The sequence below is a fragment of the Crocuta crocuta genome, unplaced genomic scaffold (genome assembly GCF_008692635.1).
Source record: "Crocuta crocuta isolate KB4526 unplaced genomic scaffold, BGI_CrCroc_1.0 scaffold154, whole genome shotgun sequence".
In the NCBI taxonomy this organism is placed as follows: Eukaryota; Metazoa; Chordata; class Mammalia; order Carnivora; family Hyaenidae; genus Crocuta; species Crocuta crocuta.
Genome location: NW_027530545.1, coordinates 12,347,174 through 12,368,764, shown reverse-complemented (window position 1 = coordinate 12,368,764; position 21,591 = coordinate 12,347,174). Strand labels below are relative to the sequence as shown.

The following is a 21,591-nucleotide window of genomic DNA, read 5'->3' as shown; positions in this document are numbered from 1 at the left end:
TTCTTCTTTCCCTTCATTCCTAACACCACACAATCTGCACACTGTTGCAATAGCTCTTGGTATAATTCCAAGTCAACACAGTTGGGTCCCCCCCCCAGCTTTATTGGGGTATAATTGACAAATAAAATTGAAAATTTATTTTCAGTTCTGAGTATAAAAATAAAAGTTTACAAATAAACATTCCCATGTTTCCTTTAATTTTCTGCTTCCTTCTTCCTCCTTTTTGTTAATAATTGTAAACAGGCCAGTGGTGCCAATTCAGATGCCTAAAGTATTCATATTTTCCTGCTGGTGAGCTACTCAATGAACACTTCAAAACCTAACCTTGTGCCTTTAATTTATATAATAGGAAATAAGTCCTATTCTGATCCACTTGAGTTAAAAATGGCTCCAGCAGCACAGAGGTCTGTCTGACCATTTTCAAAGTTCCTCTCTAGGTCTGAAATACACTTAGACTGTGAGAATAGCTTTATCCCCTTGAGCACAGTAAAAGGATATTCACAATTAAGCCCTACAATTTATTTACTTATAATTATGCTTGTCTCTGCAGATTGCCTTTTCCTTAACTTTTCAATGCCTGACTCTAAAGGCATCATGTGCTTTTTATAGGCCAAAGTATCTTTTAAAACTTTTTAAAAGTGTGTTTAGTTGTTCTACTAACAAGAACTTATTCACCCAGAGAAAGTCAATAAGACAGAAGTAACTGAACTTGTAGAGTTCTAGGTGATAATATTAATGAAGTTTTAATTTGGCAAAGTCAAAATGGGGACTTTCTGTCACTTTAGAGTCTATATTTTTGGTAGTTTATTTCTTCAGGTTTACCCCTTTATACAAAATGCCTTACAGGGATACGGTAACACCGAAGAAGTAAGAGTTGGCATTTATAAAAATAGAAAGATTCATTTATTCTTTAGAGAAAAAAAATCATTATTATCTGAAATTGGTTGGAAATGACATCAATAATGACAAAGGGAGCATATTGTATATATTTTGTCTTAGCAGAGGAGACGAAAATGAAACTTTGAAAGCGAAGCAGAGGCAAAAGCTTTATTACCTTTTTGTTCCTAATATACTAGTTATTGATGAGGGAGCATAAGGCAGGCTAAGGTCAAAGTACTAGCTACCATGATGGGATGAGTGTGATATTCCTCAGGCCCTGCTGGCTGGCCAAGAATAAAGGAAAGGAAAGAAAGCAAATGGTTAACTGATAAAGATCAGTCATGCAGGACAGGAGTCTCCATACCTAGTAAATTACAAGAAAAAGTCATTCTTATCAATAGCCTTATCTCTAGAAACCTGTAGACTCAGTTTCCTGGAACCCCAATATCACCCCTCCATAATGATATGGGGAAGAAAGGCAAGAAGGAAATGTAGATAAAATTAAATTTCTTTGTAACCTGCAGCCCATTGACAAATACTTGAGGCTAACAAAGTATAACATTTCTTTAGGAACTCCTTACTGTCTTAAGGCTAATGCCTTGCTAGAGGGAAAAACAACCTTAGCTTGATAACTAGGCCTTGAGCATCTTGTGAATCTTCTTTAGCATATGAAAATCTCTGTGGCAACTTCTTGTTTGCCTTTACCTCCCAACTACATGGTATATAACCAGTCACCCTTCATAACTCCAGCGCAGCTCTTTATGCCCACGCGTCCTGTCCACTTGTTTTAATAAAATCACTTTTTTTGCACCAAAGATGTCTTCAAGGATTCTTTCTTGGCTGTCAGCTCCAAATCCCGTGAACCATCACCCCAAAACTTCATCTCTATCCTTTTGATAAATTCACAAAATCATAACCTAAATTCTACTTCAAAGGAGCAGTTTGATTTTAGTTATACCCATGTTTCATTTCATCCATCTGACACTTTTCTTCTACTACTATTCCTCATTTTCTCCTTCCCCCTCTCCCTGTTGCCCTTCCTCTTTTTATTTCCTACCAAGGTTCACAGTTTGTCTATATAGATGCACATCTGTATATTTGTGTATAAGTTAAAGAATATACCTCTTCAGACATCAGCCTTGGATATTTCAGGAATCAGAAGCAGGTCAGAAGCTGGAATTAGTTGAAGAAGACCAAAAGAACCCAAGACTTTTTGGCCAGTAAACAACACTTAATCACCCTGGAATGTACAATTCTGCCAAGCATCAAAATGTGGTATAGGCCCTCCCTAAGAAATGTGGTGGAGGCCTTCTCAGAACAAAGGAAAGCAAGGTACAATGTGGCCCAATCAACTCTCATACACATATGAATAGCTCTGACACAGCTTTGTCTATGAGAATCCTGATACAGAAGAACCTATACTAAACTTGAGGGACAGCTGTTGCAAAAGAATCAAAGTGTGTAGATTCACTGATAAAACTTATGAAAGGCCAGGCTTCTCAGCCATGAGCTGTTGAGAGGAAACAGAGCAGATAATAAGACAACAGGGTCTGAGTAATTCTGTGGATTCATTCCCTTTACGTCAGAAAGTGTTCACTTAGAGGACCTAGGAAAGCAGTCAAACCAGCCATCTGAAATAGAGACTGTGGATGACCACCACCTATATCAACCTCTTGGTGTTTGCTTTATTTATGTTTTTTATCTTGTGACTCTTGCCTTCTCTCTTTTAGCAATGTAAGAATTCTTCAATGAATAACTGTTTCACTTCTAATTTTAACATTTTCTCTTTTTTCTATAATGAAAGTGCTGTGTACTTCTCATAAAAAAAGTAGAGAACACCTATAAAAAACTAAACAACAACAACAAACAAAAACAGATTCAAGGTGGGAAATAAAGGCAGAAGGAAATATCAGATAACACATTGACAAATTACTTGAGACTGGCAGAGTAAAACATTTCTCCAGGAACCCCCTACTGTCTTAATGTTAATGCTTTGCCATAGGGTAAAACAACCTTAGCCTGACAATAGCTAAGCCTGTAGTATCCTGTGAGTCTTCTTTGGCATATGAAAATCCTTATGGAAACTTGCCCTTGACTTTACCTCCCCTAATCCCAAGTAAGTAACCAGTCTCTCCTCATGGCCCCAGGGCAGCTCTTTCTGCCACAGGTCCTGTCTCCATTACTTTAATAAAATCATCTTTTTGCACCAAAGATATCTCAAGAATTCTTTCTTGGTCATTGGCTTTGGACACCCACCACTCCAAAACCTCATCACTACCACATGAAGACAGCCACTTTTAAATAATATTGATGTTTTGGCTTGCTCCTTGGCATGTCTTGGATATTTCTACCCCAAAACATTGAGTTCCTTAAGTATTAGTTGACTTCATCTCAGGTCTAGACTTCATCTTATATACACTTCAAAAAAAGGAGGAGATGCACAGGTCAGGGATTTCAATCAATTTATAACAATCTATAAGCTTTATCAACATCACATAATACAGAAATAAATAAAGAGAAGCTACAATTAGAAGCAATGAAGGTTTGCAGGCTTATTTAGCAGTGAAGAATAAGAGAAAAGCAGAGAAAATATATTGATTCAGAAGGAATATGATTAGCCATCCAACTCTCCATATTGTGTACAGTTGTGCTTAGCCTAATCACACAGAAGAAGCAGAAGCTAATAGTTTCCCCTCAAAAGCAAATGTCTTTATACCTCTAGAGACATAAAATCTCTCTCTAGCAAATGTGAAGATGAGAATATCAACAGTATTTCAGTACCTACTGAGTATCTGTGCATCCACTGGTGTCCTGGCAAACAAAACATCAATAATGAAACAGTCGTTCACCCTACGTTTGTGGGAGATTGGCAGGAAAGAAGTTATTGGTTAAGATGGTGTGACAAGTGCATTAGAATTGTATATCCAATATATCATAACCATATTCATAAAATGTGCTCCTATTGTTATACCCAGATCGCAGTATCCTCACCGACCAGAGACCACCAGGGAGACCGAGTCACGCATGCAAAGGCAAAGGGCTTTATTATGGGCTTAAGCTCAGGCTCAGACTTCACCAGCATATGGGTCCGTGCTGAGAGCCTCGAACAAGGGCAGAGTAGGGTTTTTATGGGGTTTGAGACGGGGGAGTTACAGAAGTTGTGACATGGGAACAGTGATCCAGTCATAATTATTCAACATCATTGACAGCGGGTTTGACCATACACATTGTCTAGAGTATTTGTTACTTTTGGCGGGATCCAATTACAACATTTAGAGAACCTTTAAATTCAACCAATCACAGAGCGAGCCTAGGGTCTTGTTCGGCGACTAACAGGTTAACTTTAACATTAGGTAACAGAGTCCTATCTATAGTTTCTATCTCCAGGTCTCTCCCTTAACAATGTGGAGGGTGGTCGCTGGCCTTTCCTGATTGGGTGTTGCAAGGGTGGTTACTCCTGCCTTGGGCAATGTGTTACTACCTGATAGTTTCGGGGGAAGCCAAAACTCAGGCCTTCTAGTTTAGAGGGGAATCTTAAAGCCTGTCATGGAGTCAGTTTGGTTTAGACGTTTAAACTTGTGGCCTTACACTATAAGCTTTCAAATACCTACTCATTTATACTTAGTGCATTCTGTCTTAAAGATGTCTAGCTCATTTTCCACACTCATAACATCTCTGTTTAAATGTTATCTCCTCAGAGAATTATTTCCTGAATTTTATGTATTCAGTAGGCCATCACCACATACTTGTTTACTGTCATGTCACTTGTTCTTAATTTCTTCATAGCATTTATCATCTGAAATTATCTTTTTTGGTAAATTGCTTATTTCTTTACCTCTCATCTTTTCCCAGTAGAATGGAAACCTAATGTGATCAAGATATATGTCTGTATTCTTGATCATTTTATTACTAACTACAGAACTGAAAATATTACCTAGAACACAGCAGTTGTTTGATAAATACTTATAATAGAAACTCAGGTAAAACAAAAAAATAAAATGAATTCAATACATGTAAGATCCATAACTTCACTGATTATTTTGTCTTCTTTTCTCTTTTTCATTATTCTGAAAACCATGTGTTAACATTCATGACTGTTACTGTGGATTTTTCTTTTAGTTCTGTACATTTTTTCTGAATAAAAATTAAAGGCATTTTATTATATGCATACCAATTAAGAACTGGGGAGTGCAGAAGGGTGTCAGAGACTAAACAGGCAACAAGTATTCACAAAACATTTGACCTTAAACCAGTTTACCTTTTCCAAGTTCTCTTTCATGTTTCTGTCACCTTTCCTACACTATTGTGTCTTCCTTCTTACACTATATGCAGAGAGTCAGGGCTAAAAATTACTCAAAGAGTACTTGTACCAGACTTTCATAGCATTCATATATATATATATATAGATGGTAGATCAAAACAAAAGACACCATACACTTTTCAGCATGAAAAAAAGCATAAAAAAGTGTCCTTTTTTTTTAGTTTCACTCTTTTTTTCACACAAAAAATAATAATACGGCTAGGAAGCCATTGTTGAAACTTACATTCTATGTCTTTTAAATGAACATTGTACTTTGAGGAGGAAAGCAATGTGTTTTATTTTAACTAACACATGACATAAAATTTCCAGTTGAGTCATGGAAAGAGTGAAAAAAAGGAGAAAAATGAGCCAGACAGTGAGACGGTGCTGAATGCACAGATAATAAGGAAATGGTTTCCTTGGCAACAACAGCACTTTGGAAGGTTTCAGACAAGAGTACAACAGGGCACAAAGTATCTGATTAAAATTTATTGCAGGAGAAGGAAATTGTGCAAATTTAACAGTACCAGAGTATGCGCTGTAAATCTGAATGTGATTGCTGAAAATACATATATATGTGTATGTATATATACATATATGTGTGTGTATGTCTATGTATGCAAATTGTATATGATTTTTCTAATTGATCTTATTTCTCTGTTTGGGTATAAAGTAATATTTAGGATGAAGTAGCATTTGAGAGGCCCCAGTAATCTAGCAAAAAAAATTTCAAAGTAATCAAAGGATATTTATGCTTGGAAGAATCAAAATCCATTGACAAAAACATCAAATTATATTAAAAAAGAATAAAAACATCAGACACCTGTCGTGGGATTCCTGATATCTCCTTTAAATTCCATTTCTTCAGGGGCGCCTGGGTGGCTCAGTCGGTTGGGCATCCGACTTCAGCTCAAGTCATGATCTCACAGTGTGTGAGTTTGAGCCCTGCCTTGGGTTCTGTGCTAACAGCTCAGAGCCTGGAGCCTGCTTCAGATTCTGTGTCTTCCTCTCTCTCTCCCCTCCCCCGCTCACGCTCTGTCTTTCTCTGTCTCAGAAATAAAACAAATAATAATAATAATTAAACTCATTTTCTTCAGAAAAGGATAGTAGTCTTCTTAATTTTCAGTCATCAAGAATAAGAATTATTTTGGGTCATTTTCCAACTCTAAGTTTAAAAATAATTCATGCTTAGCATTTAGTTTTCAAAGCTAAATAGAGACTATAGATCGTCATGATAAAAATCTACTGTATAAACTTTGGATAAACAGGGTCAACTGGTCATTCTGATGGTCATATTCTATCACATATAATAATGACAACTTAGTATTTCATTTTCTTAGGCACTGTCCTGCATCTTGCATCCTATAGGGCTATAAAGAATAAAGGGCTATCAGATCTCTAAAATATTGCCAGTTTTCAGGGTTGACTGGGAGGCTTAGTTGGTTAAGCATCTGACTTCAGCTTAGGTACATGATCTCACAGTTCATGAGAAAGATCTACGCTGGGCTCTGTGCTGAGAGCTCAGAGCCTGGAATCTACTTTAGTTTCTGTGTCACCCTCTCTCTCTACCTCTCCCTTGCTCATACTCTGTCTCTCTCTGTCTCTCTCTCTCTCTCTCTCAAAAATAAAATTAAACATTGAAACAGTAATAAATAAATATTGCCAATTCTGGGAAAAACTTTTCAAATGTCTAAAGCTAAACAGAATCATCATAACATTGTAAAAATCCTATTTTATATGTCTCCTTGTGCCCAAATAATGTTTATTATTATTATTATTATTACAGACAGTTCTTTATTGTAAAACATATTTGATTGGCATCAATAGGTAAGGAAACTGCACCATTCATTTCTCACTGACTTTAACTTACATACTGGAGATAATCATAGAAAGTGGTGAGTGAGCTTTAGTTCATTTTTATCTGTGATTACTACTTACATTTTCTGAGAACTCAGCATGCCTAAGATATTAACTCCTAAGGTAGTAAGAGAAGTGATACTTGTATAAGGAAATTGAAAATGAGAAAACTATTTTAGCTTTTTAATGTACCAGGTATGCTTGGAAACTTGCTGAAAAAAATGTAGTAAAGCAGAAAGCAATTCTGTTTATTAATGCTGTCCTTAATTACAGCTAATATTAAGAGATTTAAATAAAAGAAATATATACCTATGTTTAATTTTTAATTTTAACTCTCTTAAGAAAAATATGCCTGGTCAAAATTATAGCAAAGGGACTGGTTTTTACTAATGTAAATGATTCATTCATCTCTAACAATGATGGGCAATTTCTAATGAGTAGAAAGCAGGAAATAAAATTGAAATGTTCTATAGAACAGTATATGGATACCCACATTTTCTTTCATTTACTTCTATTTCTGGTAAATTGTATTTATAATATCATTGTTAAAAGGAATTTCTAATTTTACCTCTTTTGCAATATATATTGGCAGAGAAAATATCCTTGCCTTTAGTTCTGAACTTTTATGATTAATTTTTTAAAATTCTCATGTTAAAAGACTGTTATTTTGAGGCTGGAAAGTCCTGTGTTTTGATAGAATACAAACTTTTTTTTCCACTTTATGAAATTGGTACAGTGCACAAATCATTATTACCCCTGCTAATTGACTTACCACTGACAATCTGATGATTTTTATAGAAATAATTTATAATGTGCACATTTCTAGTAATTTTCAGCATGATATCAAATTCATTTCATTGGAGCTTTATATAAAAAAAACTTTATAGAGAGCCTACTATAGCCTTAATATTTGAATGGATACTTAGAATCTGAAAAAGAAGGCTAGAGCAAAGACTTTGTTCTAAAAGAAACTACACACTTCCTAGGGGGAAATGATAGGACTGTCAAATTACTTTTACATACTCTTTTTAGCCACATCTCTGGGCATAGTAGATACAAGTTAATAGTGTACCTAGTCATCAAGTTCTATCTGAAACACCACTAACCATACTTGCACTGATTCACCCTGCTAGATTGCCCCCTGCAGCTTCTTCTGCGTAGGATTATTCTTGAATTGAATACCATCAGCTCTAAAATGCATATTGTTTTCACAGTTACCATGTAAGATCAGGAAACAATTCCCATCACAGAGATTCACTAAAGTATATATAGGTAGGAGTGAAGCCAGAAGCGTCATCAAAAGGCAGTTAAGGAGTGAGGATTCTGGCAAAGCACATGGGAGGTACCTCTACAAAGTGGGGATTGTAGGATTATTAACATTAATCATGATATGAAGGATGGGTAAGTGACACAGAAAAGTAAATTCATATAAGTGGTAAGCTGTTGAAACCTGTGTGAAGATGGCACAAGAGACATGACAGATTTAAAAAATAAATAAAGGGGCGCCTGGGTGGCTCAGTTGGTTAAGCATCCGACTTCGGCTCAGGTCATGATCTCACGGTTTGGTTCCTGGGTCGGAGCCCCGTGTAGGCCTCTGTGCTGACATCTCAGCACCTGGAGCCTGTTTCAGATTCTGTGTCTCCCTCTCTCTCTGTCCCTCCCCCACTGGTGCTCTGTCTCAAAAATGAATAAACTACAAAAAGCTTTTTTTTTCATTTAAAAAATAAATAAATGAAAACTTAGAAGGCTGGCTGGCCTTGATGAAAGAGTAGATATAAAGGGAGAAAGGCAAATCTAGAACCAGGATAGAATCAGAAAATAAGAATGCAGTAAAAAACAGTGAGACATGTTCCGGGTTCAAATTTTAATCATCCTACTAACTGGGGGATTTTTAGTAATTTTCTTAACATTTCTTAGCCTAAGTGCTTTAATTCCAATAGATAAAAATAATACTTCATCCGGTAGTTATCAAGAGTAAGCAAAGTGATGCAATATAAATTCCTTAATCTGGCATCTGGCAGGTAGGGAGAATTGAATAGGTATTTATATGTACCTTAATAGTAATCTGTTATTACATTAATAATAATAGCATGTTAACTTATAATTTAATAAAATTGCTAACATTATTCTGATATTAACCTAGGTGACCCCCAGCCAAAGATGATAAGTAAAGTGGCATCTAAATGAAAACTGGTTGCAGGAAGTAAGATATTCTAAATATTTTTATTTAAATAATTATTGAGGATCTTGGAAATGAGGCCAAGGAGTTTAGAACAAGAATGAGAAGAGACCTTTCTGTAAATCTTTTTGAGTTGAGCTGAAAATGGTACCTCATCCATTCCTATAATGTCCTGGGAGGCACAGAGTAAAACTAAATATGTTGTAAACCAAACTTTTCTCTGCGTTTAGTTTGCTACCCCAAATCCGGGGTAGTAGCTGAGACTAGTAACCGGCAATGTTATATAATTTGGAAATAGGGTGTATGATCCTAAAAACCAAGGGAATTTCAGAATGTATCCATGAAACATGAGATAAAAACTATAAGAAATATCCACTAGATTGAAAGCCCCATGAGTGCAGAGATTATATCTTGTTCTATTTACAGCTGTATACCCAGCAAGTCTTGTTCTCAATAAGGATATTTTGAGTGAATGGAATATTAAGAGTTAATACAAATTTTTAAAAATGTTTATTTATTTATTTTGAGAGAGAGAGAGAATCTCAAGCAGTCACCACACTGTTAGTGCAGAGCCTGACTTGGGCTCAATAGAAACTGAACCATGACATCATGACCTGAGCTGAAATCAAGAGTCTGAGGCTTAATTGACTGAGCTACCCAGGCATCCTGGGTTAATATAGATTTGACTACCATTTATTATGACTCTCTCATGACTGCTCATTTTGGAAAAGGTGGCACCAAGAGGTGACTCTACATCTGTTTGATTCTAACATGTATTTTATCTTTCCACATATGTGTCAGTAACTGAGTCCAATAGTTTAGTGAGATTCTAGTGCTTTTAATGATGTACACCAAATAGAATGTGATTGATTAATAAGATTAATTTTTAGATTTATTCACTAACTAGAGCATGTTCTTTGGTTTTGAGAAGTAACATTTAAAATTTTAAATAAAAATTTAATATTTCTACAGACCTTATATAGATGTTCTAATATTATGGGTATCAAATATATGGGTATATATTTTGAAATCTAAACCCCCTACCCAAAGGAATTTTACCTTTACTATACCTTTTACCTTTACTATTTATTTACTATAAATACCTAAAAGTATTTATAGTATTTATTTTACCTTTGATAAAGTATTTATTATAAAGTATTTAACTATACTTTTTTCCTAAGCTCTTATTTTTATGTAATTAATTTAAAATATCTTGAGAAGATACTTTTTGGCCTACATTAAACTCAGAGGTACTTCCTATTAGATTTCCAAATAAATAAAATTGTCTGAAATTCAGTTCTAATGAAACAGTCTACTCAAGGGCTTTATGAAAGCAACTCCATTTATAACATGTCCTTCTGAAAATTGAAAGCAACTTCTGAATGACACAAAGCTTCAAAAATACTGTTAAGTGCTTCTTTGTCATTGTTAAATAAATATTGGTAGGCATCAGAATTTTCCAAGGAACATTCAGAATTAGTTTATATATGTATCAGGAATTCAGTCCTAAATATACATTGGATTAAAGGATGTCTCAAAGCTAATTTAGGTAAAACAAGTTATTTTACTTTTATATCTTAGTTTTCTGAATCCAGCATATAAACGTGGATTGTTGTTAATTTTTGGAAGCAACCGAAGTATGTTTTGGCTTCTCAGTAGGTTCCACAATTTCTTCTGTGTCTAAGTTGATGTTGAAAATAGACCATATATTTTAGATGCATCAATATATAAATCTCACTTTTCTAAAGCAACAATAGACCTTTTTATTTAGAGTCTTCGATATTAGCTTATTTTCCCTTTATTTTCCATAAGTTCACTTTCCGGATCATTCTATACAGTAAAAGCCAAAATAAACATGACATGAAACCACATTTTATGCTTCGGATATTCACCAACTGTTAGGGTTTTGTTTTGTTTTCTTTTGCTTGTTTTTTAAAAATTTTCCTCAGTAACTCTATTATTTAAATTATAGGAATGCACAGGGACAACTGAAATTGGATGGCGCAATTCTTAAGTGTTTTAGTATTCTTACTCATTGTTTTGTTTTACATTATTTTATTGATAAGTATACTAAGCTTAAGGAATAACTTATCTTTGCAGTCTCATCAATTTAAAAGCTACATTTGATTTAATTAATAGGAGGAGTTTATGGGAAAAGCTTTTATCGATGGGCATTGGTTTAAGATATCTTGGCCTTTTGAGAACAATGCACTATAATAATTGGTCTAAGATCATGTTAGGGAGGGCAGGTCACTTTATATTCTCTTCCAACTAATAGAGGAGTCAGGTGAGGTTGCTTCCTGACACGGCTACTATTTCATTATTTTGGCTGATATTACTGACCTGAAGAAGCTATTTCCAGTATTACTTGGACCCAGCAGATAATAGTCATTGACAATCACAGTGTAAATACAGAAAACAAGCCAGTTTCTTTGCCCCTGGACCTCAATTTACCATTAATTTTCCTCCTGATTACATGATGAATCACACCTATCATGTCCATGGTATTGTGATCTAAAAGGAAAAAAAAAAAAAAGATTGGTAATTGTGGTAGAATCATCAGAATAGTTAATGCTCTGGGTGTAGGGAAGCTGTAGTCTACCTCAGGTTTTGAAACAGTGAGACTTTGGCCAAATCATTTTATGCAGTGATTCTCAGCTTTCATTGCCTACTATAGTCATGGGAACATCTTAAAACAGCTCAGAATGCTAATGACTGATTCCCGCTGCTAGAGTTTGATACTTCTATGATTCATTTTTAGAAAATTAAATATCCAGCTATAATGCTGATATATTTGTTTTTATTTTTGTTTGTTTTGTCTTGGTTTTTTTTGTTTGTTTGCAAATAGGCAGTAGCACATATAATCTAAAATGAAAACCCAAGAATAAATATTTAACTTAATACATTTAATTTTTTAATAATGAAATACACTTCCATTTTTAAGTGTTTTTAAAGCTGTAGATAGACACTTTCCTTAAAGGTGTTTTGTGTACTCATTTTCTTCTTAAATGAACTCTGTATAATCTAATCTAAAAATGAATGGAATCAAATCTAATCCTAAATGTGATTCTTTTAGAGGATATAGAATCCTGATTCCTTTACTTTTTCAGTTAAAAATATACTTGGGAGTAAAGATATAAATGCATTTTTCAAATCATTACCCAAAGGTAAAAAAAAGGAAAAAAAGTTTATTAGTTGATTATATTATATATACCCTGTTACTATTATTCCATTGAATTTCTGAGTCTTTTAATGTAACAAATTACAGTCAGAAGGAATTATAAGTCTACAGCCTCTTCTATTTGCAATATAGTAGAGAAGATGTACACTAATAATCTTATATACGTTATTACTGGGTTTAACAGATGAGGAGGTGATAGTCATGGACTCTACAAGTCTTAAGAAGACATAGCCATTGTCACTCCAGAAAATGAAAGAAAATCTTTGATTAACCGGATAATTATTTTAAATTATATGAATAAGGGGCCAAATCTAGAGATTATATTAGACTCAGAAAATGGAAAAGAGCAGAGGGGAAGTGATATATAAATTTCACATATCTAATTTACTTTCTCATGCCTTTGAATCTCTGGCATATGAAGCCAAGGGATTATTCTGATCTAGGTATTTCTGGCTATACCATTGTTCCTCCCTGTATCTAGTTATGACAATTTGCACAGGGCATGCATCTTAATCTGCTATTTTGTAGTTCCAAAGTTTCTTTAATTCCTACTGAATTTTCAACCATTAAAACTGATCAAAAAAGTTGGGTCAAGAATCATGTTTTCACAATTTACACCAAGGAAATTAATTTTAAGTTGAGGATAAAACATATAGGATTGAATAAGCATCAGATGCTATTGGAATCTTATCTCCAATATAGAGAAGGAGCTGGACATAGACACATTCCATTTTCACCTGATAGAGAAATTTAAGACCCTCTGGAGATGAAAATGTCTTTGCTTCTTTGCTGTTTGTCTATTTGTTTTTCTCCTTTGCTTGTCTAGCAGTTTCATTGTATCAATTACTACCAAGCTATTTCTTAAGCCTCAATTTACACAATCATAAAATTTTGAGACTAAGAAACACCTCCAGAGTTTCAGTCTTATTTCTCCTTCTCTTCTCAAAAGGATTCTCTCTTCACAATCATAGACTGCAAAAAATGTCAAAATGTTTCAGTGGAGTGTCCCACATGTACCAGTGCCAGCTACTATGTCACTCCTTATTTCTATAGTCTTTAACAGGAAAATGTCATACTTTTATATCCTCTTGAGAATCTACCTATTTTTGATACAATTTTATTTTGTGACACATGAACTCACAGATTTATTCCTTGACTTCACTTTGAATCCATTATTTTATTATTTTTCATTTCATCTTTTTGTATATATATTTACTTTCTACTTCATGTTAATCACTTTGCCTTTAGATTTCCCCTCCTTATGTTCCCCACTAACAACAATATAGAAAACTCTTTGTCTGTTGCTATTTGAGAACCTAGAGACTACATATTGTCTCAGAATATAAAAGGACTTAAGCTTAAATTATCTATATCTATATGATCTATCTATTCTAAAATTCTATATTTTATACTTTAATTCTAATGTCTTTACTTTTTTTTTAACTGTTCAATTCAATTAGCACTTATTAATTCTCTGCTAATTGATGACATTGCACTATGGGTTGAAAGAAAAGAACAATTAACCCTCAGGAACTTTATAATCATGGCCTCAAATGTCAATATGCCGCAAGCATCCATCAATTTAATTTGATTTAAAATTGGCTTTTGCTAGTTACTTGAATATACCAACAGTTAATGGTTCCCTTCAGTGAACTAAGTGTGAATAGTTATTATCCTATAAGTATTACTCCTGAGGTGAGAGAAAATGTGAGCTCTTATCATAGATACCCTCAACCACCCTTGCCCACAACCTTCTGAAGACCTGACCCTTCACATATTTGAAAGATATTTTACCATCCTTTCTAGTAGATAAGAACTTAAATTTAATTACAGTAAGTCCAAAATTATAGCTTTTGGGAAAGAGTCACATACTAAATCCAGGTTTATAAATAACCATAAAATTGAAAAAGTTGGTACTTAGACCAAAGTTAGAACTGACTTTTAATACCAAGTTATTAAGCAGCCCATTTAGATTAAGGGGAAAACCAAAACATTTCACTCATGGATTGCTATCTCCTTTTGAAGCTTGGAGGTTTGTTTGTTTGTTTGTTTTTTCTTGGCCTGTTTCTTTGAAAGTTGTTATAAAATAACTTCATGTTACATGTGTAGCTAGCCAAGATAATAAAAATACTTAAATGCAGTTCAGAGTCATTTTTCAAATGCACCATCCTAATCTAATATTCCACAGATTATAAATAACATAAGTAAAATGTGGTCAGCCAAAATTTCTATTGTTTTCCATCATGTGAAATGTGTACATCACAGTCAGGCCTATTTTCTTCTTATTCATGTTATTACAATTTTGTTTTAATATGCTTTATTTCTGAGATGTGAATTCTTCCACTCACTTTCCCATGATGCTAATATTCTGTGGGAAACAAACAAGTAAGCAAANTACTTAAATGCAGTTCAGAGTCATTTTTCAAATGCACCATCCTAATCTAATATTCCACAGATTATAAATAACATAAGTAAAATGTGGTCAGCCAAAATTTCTATTGTTTTCCATCATGTGAAATGTGTACATCACAGTCAGGCCTATTTTCTTCTTATTCATGTTATTACAATTTTGTTTTAATATGCTTTATTTCTGAGATGTGAATTCTTCCACTCACTTTCCCATGATGATAATATTCTGTGGGAAACAAACAAGTAAGCAAATCCTTTTTTAAAAATTTTTTTAAATGTTTTATTTATTTCTAGGAGAGAGAGAAAGAGAGAGACAGCGTGAGCAGGGGAGGGTCAGAGAGAGAGGGAGTCACAGACTGAAACAAGCTCCAGGCTCTGAGCTGGCAGTCAGCGCAGAGCCCGACGCGGGGCTCGAACCCACAAACTGCGAGATCATGACCTAAGCAAAAGTCAGATGCTTAACCAACTAAGCCACCCAGGCGCCCCAACAAGTAGGCAAATCTTAAAACACACTTAATAGTGAACTAAAATTTTGTAGGATGTATCATTTTCCAGAAGCAAAGGAGAGTGGAGAATTTTCCGTCAAATAGCTCATTTAAAAATGTCCTATCTGCTGGACCTAGCCTTTTTGAAAACTACATCTTCTTTTCTTTGTTCTTCTACTTTTCTCTCTATTGTCACTTCTTTCACCTTCATCTAAATCATCATCATAGCCAACATGAATTGTGCTACTTATTGTGTGCTGGACTCTGTTCTCAATGCTTTCATGTATTATCTGACTTACTATTCATATCTCCGCAAGGTGGATACTATTATAACTTTCCTTTGCACAGATTAGAAAAGTGAAGTATGTAGACATTTACAGTTTTTCTTCCCATATCTCTATTTCCCGAAAGCCCTTTTCATCTTGAATAGATGAATTTTGCTTAAGCTTTTCTTGAGCACAACAATTAATTTAGAATTTGAAATGCAAAGTTGTTAATAGGATATGAACACAATTTATGCAACCCTCCCTCCTTACTATTCAAGTATGAATCTGGTCCTCATCTGAGTAAGTTCAAGAACTCGAATGTTTCAGCTCACTGAGAAAATGATCAGACCAGAACCTCTCTGGCATAAAAATTCATTCATGCTGATCAAATATATAAAAATATCTGATACATCAAAGTGTCAATGTATTAATTTTCAATAAGAAATTTAATTTCCTGAGATACAGACTTTGCACAGACTAAAGATGAGGGCTAGGCTAGTCTCATCCTTGAATAGCAAGAAAAGAGGGATGTATAAGTTATATTCATAGCTTATTAACACCAACACCCATGTTCAGTTTCCCCCTGAGACTCATTCTAGGCACCGAGCTGCCCTTTTATTAAAGAATTTACTGTTTATAATCTCCTCTGGCCCCAGCCTACTTTTCATGTCTATTCACATATTACTTAAAATATCTGTATGCCATCATCTCAGTTAACTAACGTCCTCAAAGTCATATTTCTTTTTTCCTTTGTTTCCTTTCTTCCTTGTGTCTCTTTTTTCTTCCAGGTAAGCTGCAACATCCTTTGATTTCCACTCCTAATGTTATCACTCTGGTAAGAAACGTCACTATATCTTCCCTAGAAAATTGTAAATGTCACTGCATTGGAGTAGCCAATAAATTGTCTCTGTTACCAAAAAATTCATTTTCTTAAAGTATAGCTCAAATAATATTATTTATTTTCACAGTCTCACCCATTGTCTTATGGGTGAATTAATGAATAAAATTGATAAATAAATTTTTTTAAAATTCATAGTTGAACATTGAAGAACATTCAGTACTTCAATAATCTCCTTAATATTTCACTCATGGCTCTCTTAATTAACGCTACACTCTTTTGATTTACTCATTCCTATCTTTTTTCCCAGAATAATTTCCCTTCCAATCTCTTGCCTACTAATTTTTTTTTATCATTATACAAGACCACTTATTTTTACTTACTTATTTTATTTTGGAGAGAGTGTGTGCAAGCAGGAAAGAGGGGCACAAGGAGAGAGCGAGAATCTTAAGCAGGCTCCATGCTCATCAAGAGCCCAATGCCGATCCCACAACCCTGGAATCATGACCTGAGCCAAAAGCAAGAGTCGGATGCTCAACTGACTGAGTCACCCAAGCACCCTTACAAAGCCATTTAAACATCACCTCCTTGATGCAGTCTCCCAGAACTTCAATAGATAGATACCATTTATCCCTCCTTTGACTTCTCAGAGGACTACACTTTTACTTTCCTCATAACACAGTTATTCTTTCTTATATTAGAAATTCTTTGTAATCATATGTTTCCAGCAGTCCACTAGATCATAACTTCTAAAGACCAAGGACTATGTCATGCTCACTTTTGCTTACTATAGTATCAGCTTGTCCCATTTTAAATTAAATAGATCAAAATGAAGCCTTTGGACCCCCTGCTTTTAGTTTCATTTCATCCTAAAACTTTACTCCTCTGACATTTCCTCCAAAAAGGTTTCTGTTTCAGCCCAATTTCCCATTAAGTGAACAGTTTTCTTACACATGAAAAGTCACATGCAGCAGTTTTTAATTTTAATACTGTCCAGACAGTATTTAACTGTCTTCAGTAATATTTGAGTCCAATAGAGTCATCTTTATTAGACTGTTGCTATAAGAAATGCAGTTTAAATAGAAAATTAGTGATTTATTTAATTTTATACAGTTGAAGAGTATTATCAGTAATGGTTCTTCTCAGTTTTCCCTTAAAACACCCAATATATTTCAGTGTTCAAATAATTTCAAAATTAAATTTTGTTACCCTTTCATTCAACACTATGGGGTGATTAGAGTGTTTTTTTGTTTATTGATTGTTTTGTTGTTGCTGTTGTTGTTGTTTTAATGTGTTTAGTTTGGTGGATATCCTTTGTAGTTCTCCAAGTCAATATTTGGTAAAAGAATAATGCAGAGCAGACAGCATATGTGAGAAACTGAGATGTGCAAGGTACAGCATTGGGCATCTAAGTACTTATGGTTTATGCTCAGATAAGAGTGCAATTTCATCAATGAACTCAGAAAAGCAGAATGGATGTTTGGCATCCTTTCCAATCTGTTTCAGAATATTTTATTCATGACATGGACAATGTTTGAATTTTTTTTTTGATACAGAGATAAAATCTCACTGTACACAAACAGAGGGAATTATAACATGTCAGCTAATTTAAAAAGATGTCAAACTAATAAGAGCACCCTTTATTACAAGCACATATGGAAAAATGTTTCTTGAAAATGTCATTTCTTTCCATTCTCTTAAACCAATGAGACATTTCCCTCCAAAAGAATCTTGATTATGTGTGTTGAAAACTCATTATGACTGTTCCTATATGATATACTTTATTAGGATAAGTGTGTTTTCTTTATATATCTACTAAAATAAAATTGGGGGCTTATATTATACTTTGTTTTCTCCACTTTTAAAAAAGGTAGATTAAGCAATAAAGCCATGTCCAGTTTTGCTGATTTTTTTTCAGCTTTCTATTAACTTAATCAAACATAGTACTAATACATTTCCCTCTCTCTCTCTCTCTCTCTCTCTCTAGTTTAGAACCTCAAACTAAAATTGTACAGTACTGCTGAAGGTCAAGATAAGTTAGAAAATGACAGTAAGTCTCATAGTATCTGGACACTGCTTCTGTTTCTTGTTTTACTTGTGCTACAAGGTAAGCAGTGCTCACTTGTAGAAATTAAATTTGAATGTATATACACACACGTGTGTGTGTATTAACATAATTATATGTTGTTTTTATATACACATATTACATATATGTATATATATATGACACAATTATAAATATGTTATTATATAAATGGTACTATAGTCCAGTGAAAAGGCATGGACCAGAAAACAAGAAACTGTCTCCAGTTTTATATCTGGCATAACTAGCTGTATGAACTAATACACATCATTTCCTCCATGGTCAAATATGTAGCAAAATTTACTTGCTTTAAATTTTTATGAAGTTCAACTAAGATACTGGATCCAAAAATAATTTTTTTTAAATAAGCCTGTGTACTGTGCAAGTTCAGGTGGAGGTAGCAAGTTGTATTATAAAATAGAAGAGAAGAAAAAGTAAATTAGTTGAGAAGGAGTATATAGAACATTCAAGAACATCTCCAATAAATAATTATCTTCTCAATTAAATCTGAAATATGATATTTCTAAATAAATCTTTCCTATACCTAGCCTCTTTTGGAGGTCAGTCAATGAAGACTGATTACAGCATGTACTTAATGATGATACTGATGATGAATGGAGCATCTGGTTGATGCTCATGTAAGGGCTGGAATATCTAATAGGATGATGGAGAGAAAGTAAATATTGTGAATATTCAGGAAGCCCCTTTAGTTCTGAAAATACTCCCTAAAATTTTTGAAGTTTGGGGCATCTGGGTGGCTCAGTTGGTTAAGCGTCCGTCTTCGGCTCAGGTCATGATCTTACGGTTCGTGGGTTCGAGCGCCACATCAGCTCTGTGCTGACAGCTAGCTCAGAGCCTGGAGCTTGTCTTAAGATTCTGTGTCTCCCTCTCTCTCTGACCCTCCCCTGCTCATGCTGTCTCTATCTCTCTCTCAAAAATAAATAGTGAAAACACTAAAAAAATTAAATTTTTGAATTTTATTTTTCTTTAAACTCAGGATCTTATAGAGTCTAGAAAAACATTAATAAAGATGTAAGGTCACAATAGCAAATAAAGAGATTATAAAAATATGTTTAATGGTAAATTCCAAACAATATATAGTATATTATGCTATGGGTCTCAAGTTAATTCCCCCTAATCTTTTAAAAATATTTCTAAAACAAGGAGTGACTTCTTCTTTTCATTCTTTTCTCTCCCCCCAAGTATGAATAAATTACTTATGATAATAGTCTGGCGCCAGTATTCACACCAATATTTTTAGTTTCCAACTGCAGTTAATCAAAAGTCAATATTTCAAGTACAAATCTTTCTGTATCATCTCAGCGTAGATTTAAACGCATCTCTGCTACTACTCAGTAGTAGTAGTTTTGTTCTCAGTTGTCATTAGATCATTTCTCTGAACTCTCCAAAAAGATTCAATGAGATGGAAACAAATGATGCTTTCAGATATGAGCCTACTGGACAAACTTACTTGGTTGTGAATTGTACGAAGGGGAAGCCTGTAACAAACCTCCCAGGCTTAAGTAGGTAGACAGATTCATTTTGGAATGAATGCTGTGTTCAACATTGCCCTCCGTTACTCTTCTCCCATCATTTCCCTTGGTTATTCTCCACCAACAACTACTGTAAACTGCAGTACCCAGGACTTAAACTAAAAATAATCTGCAAGATATCATTATTTTTCCATGGCCTTATTGTTTCATGCACACTAGTTAGTGGTGGTAAATAGAGTGGTGATGTGGAGCCTTATTTTGTGTATTTTAAGGATCCATAAATTTGCTGAGCAGTGACAGGGGTAAAACAAAAGATTTTGTGGAATCACTTGAATATTTGGAAATGGGCATGCATGTAAAAGCAAAAGGAAATAGAGAAAAAAGAACACAACCTACAGAGTATCAAGATGGAGAAAGTCAATTGAGTACAAATTCTAGGCTTTTCTTTATAAATAGGTTGGAGTGGTTTTTATAAGGTGATGCATCTTAGTTGTAATTTTGTTACCAGTGCAGAGAACAACTTCAAGAATGTTCTTTAAGCATTTTTCTTAAGTAAAACAAAGTGAATTTTGCTTTCTTTTAAGATGCTTTTTGAATTATATGATCAAATATCATATGCAAGTAGTATTTTTAAGTTGAACTTAAAAATTACCGTGTAGTTGATGGAGCTGAGATGAAGCCATAAGGCATGATACTTCTATTGAGTTCTACCTGCACTTCAGTGGTGTGTGGAATTACATCAAAGAGAAGAGTTGTAGTATTACAAAATACAAAAAATTATACATACTTTACATAACATCTGAAAATCATCTTTAAAAAATAAATTACTGAGTTGTATTTGTTTTGTGGTATTTTACATATGATCCATTTGAAGCTAATGCTTCAAAGAGATCCCCCAAGTCTCCTTTATATCCACACATTGCTAAAGACTGTTTTTTGGTGCATTTCCAGGTATTGTGCTTATCTTTTAGCTTTAAATTTTATTTTGAAAACGTGTGTTTGCTAAATTATAGAATGTCTAAGGAGGCATTTAAATTCAACTACTGTATTGGGATATTTGGAGCAAAATTATGATTATATGTTTATGCTATCTTTTCCTTTGGCCTCTCAGGAAAATCCATGTCTCTGATGCAGCCTCCATACTACAAGAAACAATAGTATGTCTTCTCAGTAATTTATCACTTTCTGTATGATGGAAAGCCTCATTTTCTAAAAGAAATATCAGAAAAGTGAAGGAAAGCACTTTGTACATTATTTTATCATTGTATCTAGAACAAAAAGAATGGTTTAATACTTCCTGTAATTCCAGTTTTTCCTTCTGCATACAAAGTAAGTTACACAAGTTCAAGATTAACAGATCCTAATTGAAATGCTAAAAGACAAATATACAGTGTAATTACCCAGTTTGAAGTTTAACAATTTTGAAGATATTTCAAAGTGAAAAAAATCTGTTCAGAGACTTCTTAACACATGTCATATTATAGAAAGAAATGAGCACTGATTTTTCTAGATATTTTCAGTGCTTAACAAAATATGGTATTTTATCTTGACATTGTAACCAAGCACCATATTTTTTAACAGATGCCATTTCTCTTCTGATTACTGTATCCCATTATGAATT

The 21,591-nt window shown here is 34.0% G+C and overlaps 1 long non-coding RNA gene across 3 annotated transcripts in view; it reads right to left on the bottom strand.

Moving 5' to 3' along the window:
* LOC144234506 (uncharacterized) overlaps positions 1 to 21,591 on the bottom strand; it is a 106,954-nt gene that overhangs the window by 46,045 nt on the left and 39,318 nt on the right. For all 3 annotated transcript variants that reach the window (XR_013335988.1, XR_013335987.1, XR_013335989.1), the window contains one exon: positions 11,670 to 11,729. This is a non-coding gene — a long non-coding RNA (uncharacterized LOC144234506). The remainder of the gene's footprint in view (positions 1 to 11,669; positions 11,730 to 21,591) is intronic.